This window comes from Cucurbita pepo, chromosome 10 (genome assembly GCF_057944985.1).
Source record: "Cucurbita pepo subsp. pepo isolate OVF chromosome 10, ASM5794498v1, whole genome shotgun sequence".
NCBI classification, from domain to species: Eukaryota; Viridiplantae; Streptophyta; class Magnoliopsida; order Cucurbitales; family Cucurbitaceae; genus Cucurbita; species Cucurbita pepo.
Window position 1 is genome coordinate 16194042 of NC_141807.1, and position 8935 is coordinate 16202976.

The window sequence follows — 8935 nt, forward strand, 5'->3', positions numbered from 1 at the left end:
CAACAAAAATTTGTATTTTTTTTTAAATTATAATCTAAATTAATAAAAATACCATTGAACTTTGCACTTTAATCTAAAAAAAAATACTCATAATTTTTTTTAAAAAAAATACAGTTAAATTTTCCAAAAAAAAAAAAAAAAAAAAAAAAAAAACCTCAAAACTACTCTTTTAACTTTCAAAAGTGTTTAAAATAGATAGATGGGGAGAAAATTGAAGGTTATTTTAGGGAAGGTTTTCAAGATCAGTATAAGATCCTCAAAACATAACAAGAAGTAATATCCTAGCTTATGGTCGCGATTAAGAACCTACTAGTAGGCTACTTACTAAGTTTTACTCACTCCATGTTTATCATTTTTTTTTTCATGTAACTAGGAGTTGGTCATGGATGAGAACGGACTTTGGAGTGTGGGCCATGAACTAACCTCTGTTTTTTATTTAGTATTTTTTGTTCTTCTTTTGAGTCTGCATCTTATTTTGTGTTTGTAACGAGTATGTATATGTAACACCCCAAAAATGAAGGAAATTATCTTCCATAAGAATAAGCCACTCATGAAAGACCCAAAGCATAGAAAGGAAAAAAATTAAAGGATTAAGCAAGAACAAAGGACTTAGTCACGTCACCCGTGTACCATAACAAGTGATTGCAAGGAGTTAAAAGGCCTTTTGAAAAAGATTGGAAAGGAAAAAGTAAATACAAAGGGCAAAAAAGTCATTTTATCAATTATCAAGAATCTTTCGCATTTGTAATTCCTTATCTAGAAGGAATCTCAAGATTCAGAAAAAGGGAAAAATGATAAAAGAGCGATGAGAAATTTGTAGAAAAATTATGGATTTTTCGAGAAAAATAATAATAAAATATTCAGAAAGTGGCAAATTACCAAAATACCCCTAAAGACTTGATAATTACAGAAATACCACTTTAATTCGAATCAGAGCATCTACCATGACCATCCGGGAAAAATCTTTCGAACTCAAATCTCAACCGTCAGATCTCGTCCAAAATTTGATATGATCTAGAACCAACACCCACGGATCATCACGTCCAACGACTTGTATTCAAAGCCAAGGTCGGTAAGGCTATGATCGGAGTTGATATCTTCAAAAAATTATCCATAAAGTTTGAAATCTAAATAACGAAGATTCTGGAGCTCTCAATGTCAGTTTAAGCTCCTCCTATAAGGTCGGAAGTAGGAGCAACAATACGGAATAAGAATCGAGAAAGTTCAATCCCCCAATTGAAGGCCATAAGCATTTAGATGGTGGATCTCCTACTCTCAGATTTCTTCCAAATTCGAGAGCAATCCTCCACCATTTCTCTTCAAACTTTTAAATAACGAATAATCTAGAGCTCTCAATGTCGGTTTAAGCTCCTCCTATAAAGTATTGAGTAGGAGCAACAATACGGAATAAGAATCGAGAAAGGTCGATCCCCAAATCGAAGGCAATAAGCGTTTAGATTATGGATCTCCTACTCTCAGATTTCTTCCAAATTTGAGAGCAATCCTCCACCATTTCTCTTCAAACTTATTCCTACAGTTTCTTAACAAGATTACCCACAAGTTCTATGAAGGAATAGAGTGCTGAAAGTGCCCAGAAACCATTCCCCCAATTCAATCTGCCATTGAAGAACTTCAAGAAAAACTTGGAAATCCAATTCGAGGATACATGATGACTTGTCGAGCAAGAATGATTCCAATCAGTTTCTGCACCTCCAAGGACTGCTTCCATAGAAGACCACGAAGAAAAATAACCTCGATAGCGTGCCAAATTGAAGAAAATAGGTTTCGAAATGAAATTGGGGATAAGAGTCAAAATTCCTATCTACGATCTCTTTTCCTTCAAATTAAGGATTCCTCTAGCTTCAGAGGAAGATGTTGAGTAAACTTGATGAAGGAATCGAGAGTTGAGACATCATAGAACAAGCTACCCATGAGATCGAAAATCTAGCGTTTCGAGTGAGTTGCATACCGAGAACAATTTTTGGAAATTAAGGTCCTACACTCAAAGACGTTCCTCCAAACCAATTCCTTTAGCCTGAAGATAGGACATGGAAGGGGTTCAATGAAGAAATAGGGCCTTGAAACCCCTAGAATCGGCTACCCAATAAGAAATCCTTTGTTTTATCTCCAGCGATAAATAAGATTTTGGATGAACTTTGGTAACGAATATCTTAGGCTACGATCCACGAGAAGTTATCAAATAAATCCCTAACCCTTTCTTGTAACATCCATTTGTAAGTTTCACGAAGAAATCGAGGAGAGAAACGCTGTAAATGTGGCTATACAGGCCGAGTTTCAGATGGTGGCGATGCGAAAAATGCGCATCTTCTTCCTTTTCAGAGGAAGAAAACGATGATACGTCCAGTTCAACTAAACTGTCCAAGTCAACTCAAAATTTGACCTTTACTCGAGTTTTCTCAGTAGATCTTATTTTATGAAATGTTGTATGAATCCTTATCCCGAGAGGTTATATAAGGTAATGAAGTTTGGGAGTTATTGGAAAACTTTAGTTAGCGAAACCAAGATATGGGAGAAAATGCTCATCACTGCCGCGAGGCCCCTATTTCTCTTTAGGTGGGATGCTTTGGTATATGTACCATGAGCAGGATTCCATGATGAACTTATTATCTCCCTCACCTAAATGAGATGCCCTGCACCACGATTTGCTAGCAGGATGCCACGATTATGACAACGCCACCTATGCACTCATGGGGAGAAAATTAAGAGTTACTTCGCAAGAGTTTTCATGGTTAAAATACGATGCATGACATGACAACCTCTAAGGTTTAGTTCCTGAAAACGAAACAAGAAGTCATATCCTAGCTCAAGGTTTAGACATGCTCCAAACAAAACAAGAAGTCATATCCTAGCTCAAGGTTTAGACATACTCCAAATTACCAACTATTTTCTGTAAGGGTCTATTTTATATGACATGAGAATAAATTCAAGATTTCAAGTTGTTTGGAGCAAGTTCGGAACCTAAAACTCATGCTAGTTATTATGGGTTCAAATGATATTGTTTGGAGCAAGTTCGGAAGCGAAAACTCATGCTAGTTATTATGGATTCAAATGATAGCGGAGCGGAGCAAGTTCGGAATAACTTGTTTGGAGCAAGTTCGGAACCGAAAACTCATGCAAGTTATTATGGGCTCAAATGATAGCGGAGCAAGTTCGGAATAACTCAAGAATTTTACACCTTATGCCTCGAGAAAATTTGTGTTTTCGCATTGAATGCTAGGAAACACCCTTTTGTTTTAAAATGTCTTGTATTGTCGTTCCTTATTCTGTGTTTTCGCATCAAGGTCATTTCTTAAAAAGGTCCTACCGAGAGTTGAACCCAAGTCATTGGATTCAAAGTCCAAAGTGCTAACCACTACACCATAGAACCCGTTGTAAAAATTGATTTTGGAATGGTTTTCCTATTTTATGCAGATTCCACAAGAAGAGAGATTCTATCACGAGTCAAACTCAAGTTATTGGATTCAAAGTTCTAGAGCTATTTTATCTAACTCGTTGTGATCTTGAGCACCTTTAGAGTGATTGCAAAAGTAACCCTCTAGTGTTGATTGAAGCCCTTGGAGAACATGTAATTTTATATATTTCTTATAATTAATTTATATATTGTTGTATATTACAAACAAATTGAAATAATACTTTACATCCCAGTCTTTCTTTCTTCCGTGCAAAACTTAACAGGAAAACCATATTATTTCAATATTCACTCGAGAAACAAGGGGTGAAAACTATATTATTGCAAACCCTCCATTATTGCTTCTACTTTGCGTCAAAATGCTTACACTAAATCATGTTACTAACTAGTTGGTTTGGTTCGGTTCAATTCTTTGGTCCACTAGATTGAATCGACCTAGCTCAATTAAACTCTTGAGAATATAAAAATCATAAGTTTCTTAAATTACGTTAACCGAAAAGTTTAACCCCTAATTTTTTTTAGAATGTTTAGCTTTGTGTCTAGTTGATCTCTAAATGCTTAGAAGTATCTAATAAGACTTCTATTTAAGGAACTTTTCTCTCTAAAAGATGTAAGAAGGGTTATTATTAAGGAATTTCAAATGAGTGATTTGATATAGGACAAAATATTTATTTGTTTCAAATATCTTAGGTTGACCATTCTTTTTTGTCAAGTATTTTGAATATTATCATTGTGAATTACTAATGGCATTAGATTGAATCTCATTAATAACAAAATCCCAAAACTCAAGTAAAGATGACATCAGAATTAATACTTTAATTTCATCTTCAAAATTTATTTCCACTTAACTCAGTTGACTAATAATCATAATAGTCACCCGTGCACAAATATTTACAACCTTAAAAGGTAAAATTATAAGGAGTACAAGAGAAAAGTGCTTAAAACCTACAAATATTTACAACCTTAAAAGATAAAATTATAAGGAGTACAAGAGAAAAGTGCTTAAAATATTTCTATTACTCAGTTGACTGATAATCATAATAGTCACCAGTGCACAAATATTTACAACCTTAAAAGGTAAAATTATAAGGAGTACAAGAGAAAAATGCTTAAAACCCACAAATATTTACCACCTTAAAAGGTAAAACTATAAGGAGTACAAGAGAAAAGTGCTTAAAATATTTCTATTGATCACTTATGGCAGCACCACACAAATGAGGGTAACATTTTTTTATTTCTCTACCATATTATATAGTGGCGCTAAGACACACTATTTTCTTAATGATTTCTTGGTTCTTGTCCGAGAATAGTGGTACACACTATTTTCTTTAATGATTTCTTGGTTCTTGTCCGAGAATAGTGGTACACACTATTTTCTTAATGATTTCTTGGTTCTTGTCCGAGAATAGTGGTGCACCACACTATTTTCTTAATGATTTCTTGGTTCTTGTTCGAGAATAGTGGTGCTAAGTTTTTAACCATGTTCATAGTGGGTGCTTGGATAAGACCACACTATTTTCTTAATGATTTCTTGGTTCTTGTCCGAGAATAGTGGTGCTAAGTTTTTAACCATGTTCATAGTGGGTGCTTGGATACCACACTAGGACTTTGGAATAAGGTTTGGAATCGGTAATTATTCTTATTTCTTTTCCTTTAGACACTCGATGGTCGGGAGTAAATCGAACAAAGTGTCTGTCCAAAATAAAAAGGGCCTAACCAGATTCGAATTGATGACCTCTTGATCTGAAGTCAAATGCTCTACCACTAAGCTATGGACCCATTTTATATGATTTCAACCTTAGTGACCCCTTCTATAGAGTGTCAGTCCAAAAGTGTAAAAAGTGTCTGTCAAAAATAAAAGGGCCCAACCAAGTTCAAACGGGTGATCGGTCAAATTCTCTACCACTGAGCCATGGATCCATTTTGTAGGATTTTAACATTTGTGACCCCTTAGACATAGTGTCGGTCCAAAAAGTGTAACAAATTTCTATCCAAGATAGAAGGGCCCAACTAGGTTCGAATTGGTGACCTCTTGATCTGCAATCAAATGCTCTAACATTGAGCTATGAACCCATTTTGTATAATCTCAACTTTAGTGACCCCTTCTACAGATTATCGGTCCAAAAGTGACCCTACCGAATCGGCTATGAACCAATTTTGTATAAATTTGTGGATTGCCTATCGGGAATTAAACACAGGTCGTTAGATTCAAAGTCGAAAGTGCTAACCACTACACCATAGAACCACTTGTTAAACTTTATTCTGGCAGCGATTTTGATAAGCACCAACAACACTGGATTTTTCAAAGCTAGAGGTCTCAGTATCCTTAGAGACTTTCACAAGGTGTTTTCAACTTCTTTTATAGGTAGTATCAGTTTGAGAAGATAGAGAAGAGAGACTTTGTTAGAAACTCTCCCATAGGTAATCTCCAAGGTGTTTTCAACTTCTTTTATAGGTAGAAGTTTAAAATCAAACAACAACAAAACCTACTTCTATCTAGCAAAAATTTTTTTTTTTTTGTTTGAAACAAGATTATTCCCTTTTTTTTTCTAAAACTAAATTTGAAATAAGACTTAAGCAAAGAGTTTATTTGACTAATGATTTGTTTTGTTTTTTTTTTTTTTTTTGTTGTAGATATATCCCTTACACATCAAGACTTTGTATTATTTTGAACACACTCATCAAGAAATTTGTAAATGTGCCTCATATCTTGAAGGATATAAGACAGGTAATTGAGAGAACCTATTTTTTTTGAAGTTGGCTTTTCTAGGATACGTCATCACCAAAGTTTGAGACAAAGACCATTAGATGGGTTTTAATAAGGCTCAAATAAATTTAAAATCCAAGAAAATGGATCTGAGTTTGATATTATATGATTTTGGGTATGGACACAACTAGTTGTTTTCTTTTGATTACATTAATGAATGTATGTAGATGTTTAAAGTGTTGACCTTAATGATTTTAGAAAATATCAACACATCATCAATATAAACTATCGAATTTTTTTGAAATGATTGAAAATATCATTCATAATCTTCTGAAATTCGGATGGAGCGTTTTTTAGCCTAAATGGCATGACGTTCCTCTCATATTTTCTAAATTGGACATAAATGCTATTTTATATTTGTCATTTTAGGAAATTAGAATTTTATGTAATCCCAATTTCATGTCGAATTTTATAAAAACATTTGACTCTAAATTCTTTTTATCAAATCATTTTTGTTTTGGATTGGATATCTTATTTATTCTAAAACCTTAGTCAAAGGTTTGTAGTTAATTACCAGTATCAGAATTTCTGGTTTCTTTTCACCATGTTGTTAACCTAAAATGTCAGACATGACCACATGCTCTTTGAAGACTTTATCAGCTTCCTCTGCAAAATATCACCTAAAATGTCACAATATTTAGTGTTTGATGCTTTTTGACTTAAGCTTAGGGTTCTATTTAAAGTGAACTTGTGACAATTTTTGTCAAATTATATATTTGAATACCTAATACATTAAGATATAATATCTTATTTAAATAATATTAAAATGTCGTAGAATATCATAATATATGTTTAACTAATATGAATCTCATTCAAATTTCTGATATATATTTTTATTTAAGTTTATGATACACATCAATTATTTTAATATTTAAAATATCAAATACGTTAATATGTTTTGATATTACACTTCAAGACTATAGGAACTTGCTGAGAGGACCTGAGAGTTACATTGGCCCACGATGCATCTCATGGACGATGCAAAACTATGGTGGCGCTTGAAGGTGAATTGTATAAAAAACTGGTCATGCACAAAAAAATCGTGGGAAGACCATTGATGGAATTGAAGCAATCGGCCCTCCCCTTGATGGGTTTCCAACCAAAGACCTAATGTTTGATGTTGACTCTTTTGAAGAAAGAGCCACAGGATCGAACAACAAGAAACGTGGCGGTAGCTCTGAGAACTCTATCACACACATAAAAAAACGTGTCGAAGAGTTAGACATTACACAGAAGATCTGGCTTTCATCGAGGAGACCTGAGTTTGATTCTCGACAATGAAATTTTATTTTCTTATTTCTTTTATTTTATAGTTTCATCTTTTGTCACCAATTATATTTAAACTTTACCTAGGTTTGAGAAGCACTATAATGGATGAGTTCAATAGTATCTTAAATTTAAAAGACTTTTATGAACTTGGTTTGAGAGGCACTATAATGGTCAAATTCAATAGTATCTTAGATTAAAAAGACTTTTATGAACTTTGAACCTTTAATAGTGTTATGTCATAGATATTTGGTTCAATTTCAACAAGTGAGGTTGAGGTCATTCAAATGGTTAATGTGATAATCCGGTCATTTTCAAGGTCGCTTTTGTTGAACGCCATCATGGCTGAGATGACTGAGATGAGCACTAGAGTGAGTTTGATAAGGAGGGTCGTAGAGAACCACACCCCAAGCCAAGCTCATGTTGGGCTTCACAAATTGAAAATCCAAAAACAGAAACCCTTAAATGGGAACCGGGATGCTAACGAATTAAAAAACTTTATTTTTGACGTAGAACAATACTTGAAGGTTACAGGAACTTGCTCATAGGACCTAAGAGTTACATTGGCCACAATGCATCTCATGGACGGTGGCGCTCGAAGGTGGATGATATAAAAAATGGGTCATGCACCATAAACTCATGGGAAGACCGTTGATGGAATCGATGCAATCGACGCTCCCCTTGATGGGTTGCCAATTAAAGACCTGACGTTTGATGTTGACTCTTTTGAAGAAAGAGTTACACAATCGAACAACTCGAAACTTTGCGGTAGCCCTGAGAACTCTAACACACACAGGGAAGGACGTGTAGAAGAGTTAGACATTAAGCAAAAGATCATGCTAAAACTCTTCAGCGATCTGACAAAATACTTCAGGACATCTACGCTAAAAATCCATTGTCGTCCAGCGGTTAGGATATCTGGCTTTCACCCAGGAGACCCGGGTTCGATTCCCGGCAATGGAATATTATTTTCTTATTTCATTTTATTTTACAGTTTCTATCTTAGATTAAAAAGACTTTTATGAACTTCGTACCTTTGTTCGAGTTATGTTATAGATATTTTGTTCAATTTCAAATGGTTAATGCGATAATTCAGTCGTTTTAGAGGTCTCTCTTGTTGAACGACATCATGGTTGAGATGAGCAGGTGATTCAAATGGTTAATGCGATAATCCAGTCGTTTTCGAGGTCTCTCTTGTTGAACGACATCATGGTTGAGATGAGCACCCGAGTGAGTTTGACAAGTTTGGCAGTAGAGAACCATACCTCAAGCCAAGTTCATGTGGGCTTAACAAACTTAAAATCCAAGAACACAACCCCTTAAATGGAAATCGGGATGCTAAGGAATTAAAAAGCTTTATTTTTGACGTAGAAAAATACTTGAAGGTTACTGGAACTTGCTCATAGGACCTAAGAGTTACGTTGGTCGCAATGCATCTCATGGACGATGCAAAACTATGTTGGGGCTCGAAG

The 8935-nt window shown here is 34.6% G+C and overlaps 2 non-coding genes across 2 annotated transcripts; one reads left to right on the forward strand and one right to left on the reverse strand.

Annotated features, from left to right (window-relative positions):
* Positions 1-3316: 3316 nt before the first annotated feature.
* On the reverse strand, positions 3317-3388 carry TRNAQ-UUG (transfer RNA glutamine (anticodon UUG)). The gene has a single exon. It is a non-coding gene; the product is annotated as a tRNA-Gln (tRNA).
* Positions 3389-8354: 4966 nt separating this feature from the next.
* TRNAE-UUC (transfer RNA glutamic acid (anticodon UUC)) lies at positions 8355-8426 on the forward strand. Its single transcript has one exon. It is a non-coding gene; the product is annotated as a tRNA-Glu (tRNA).
* Positions 8427-8935: the final 509 nt, after the last annotated feature.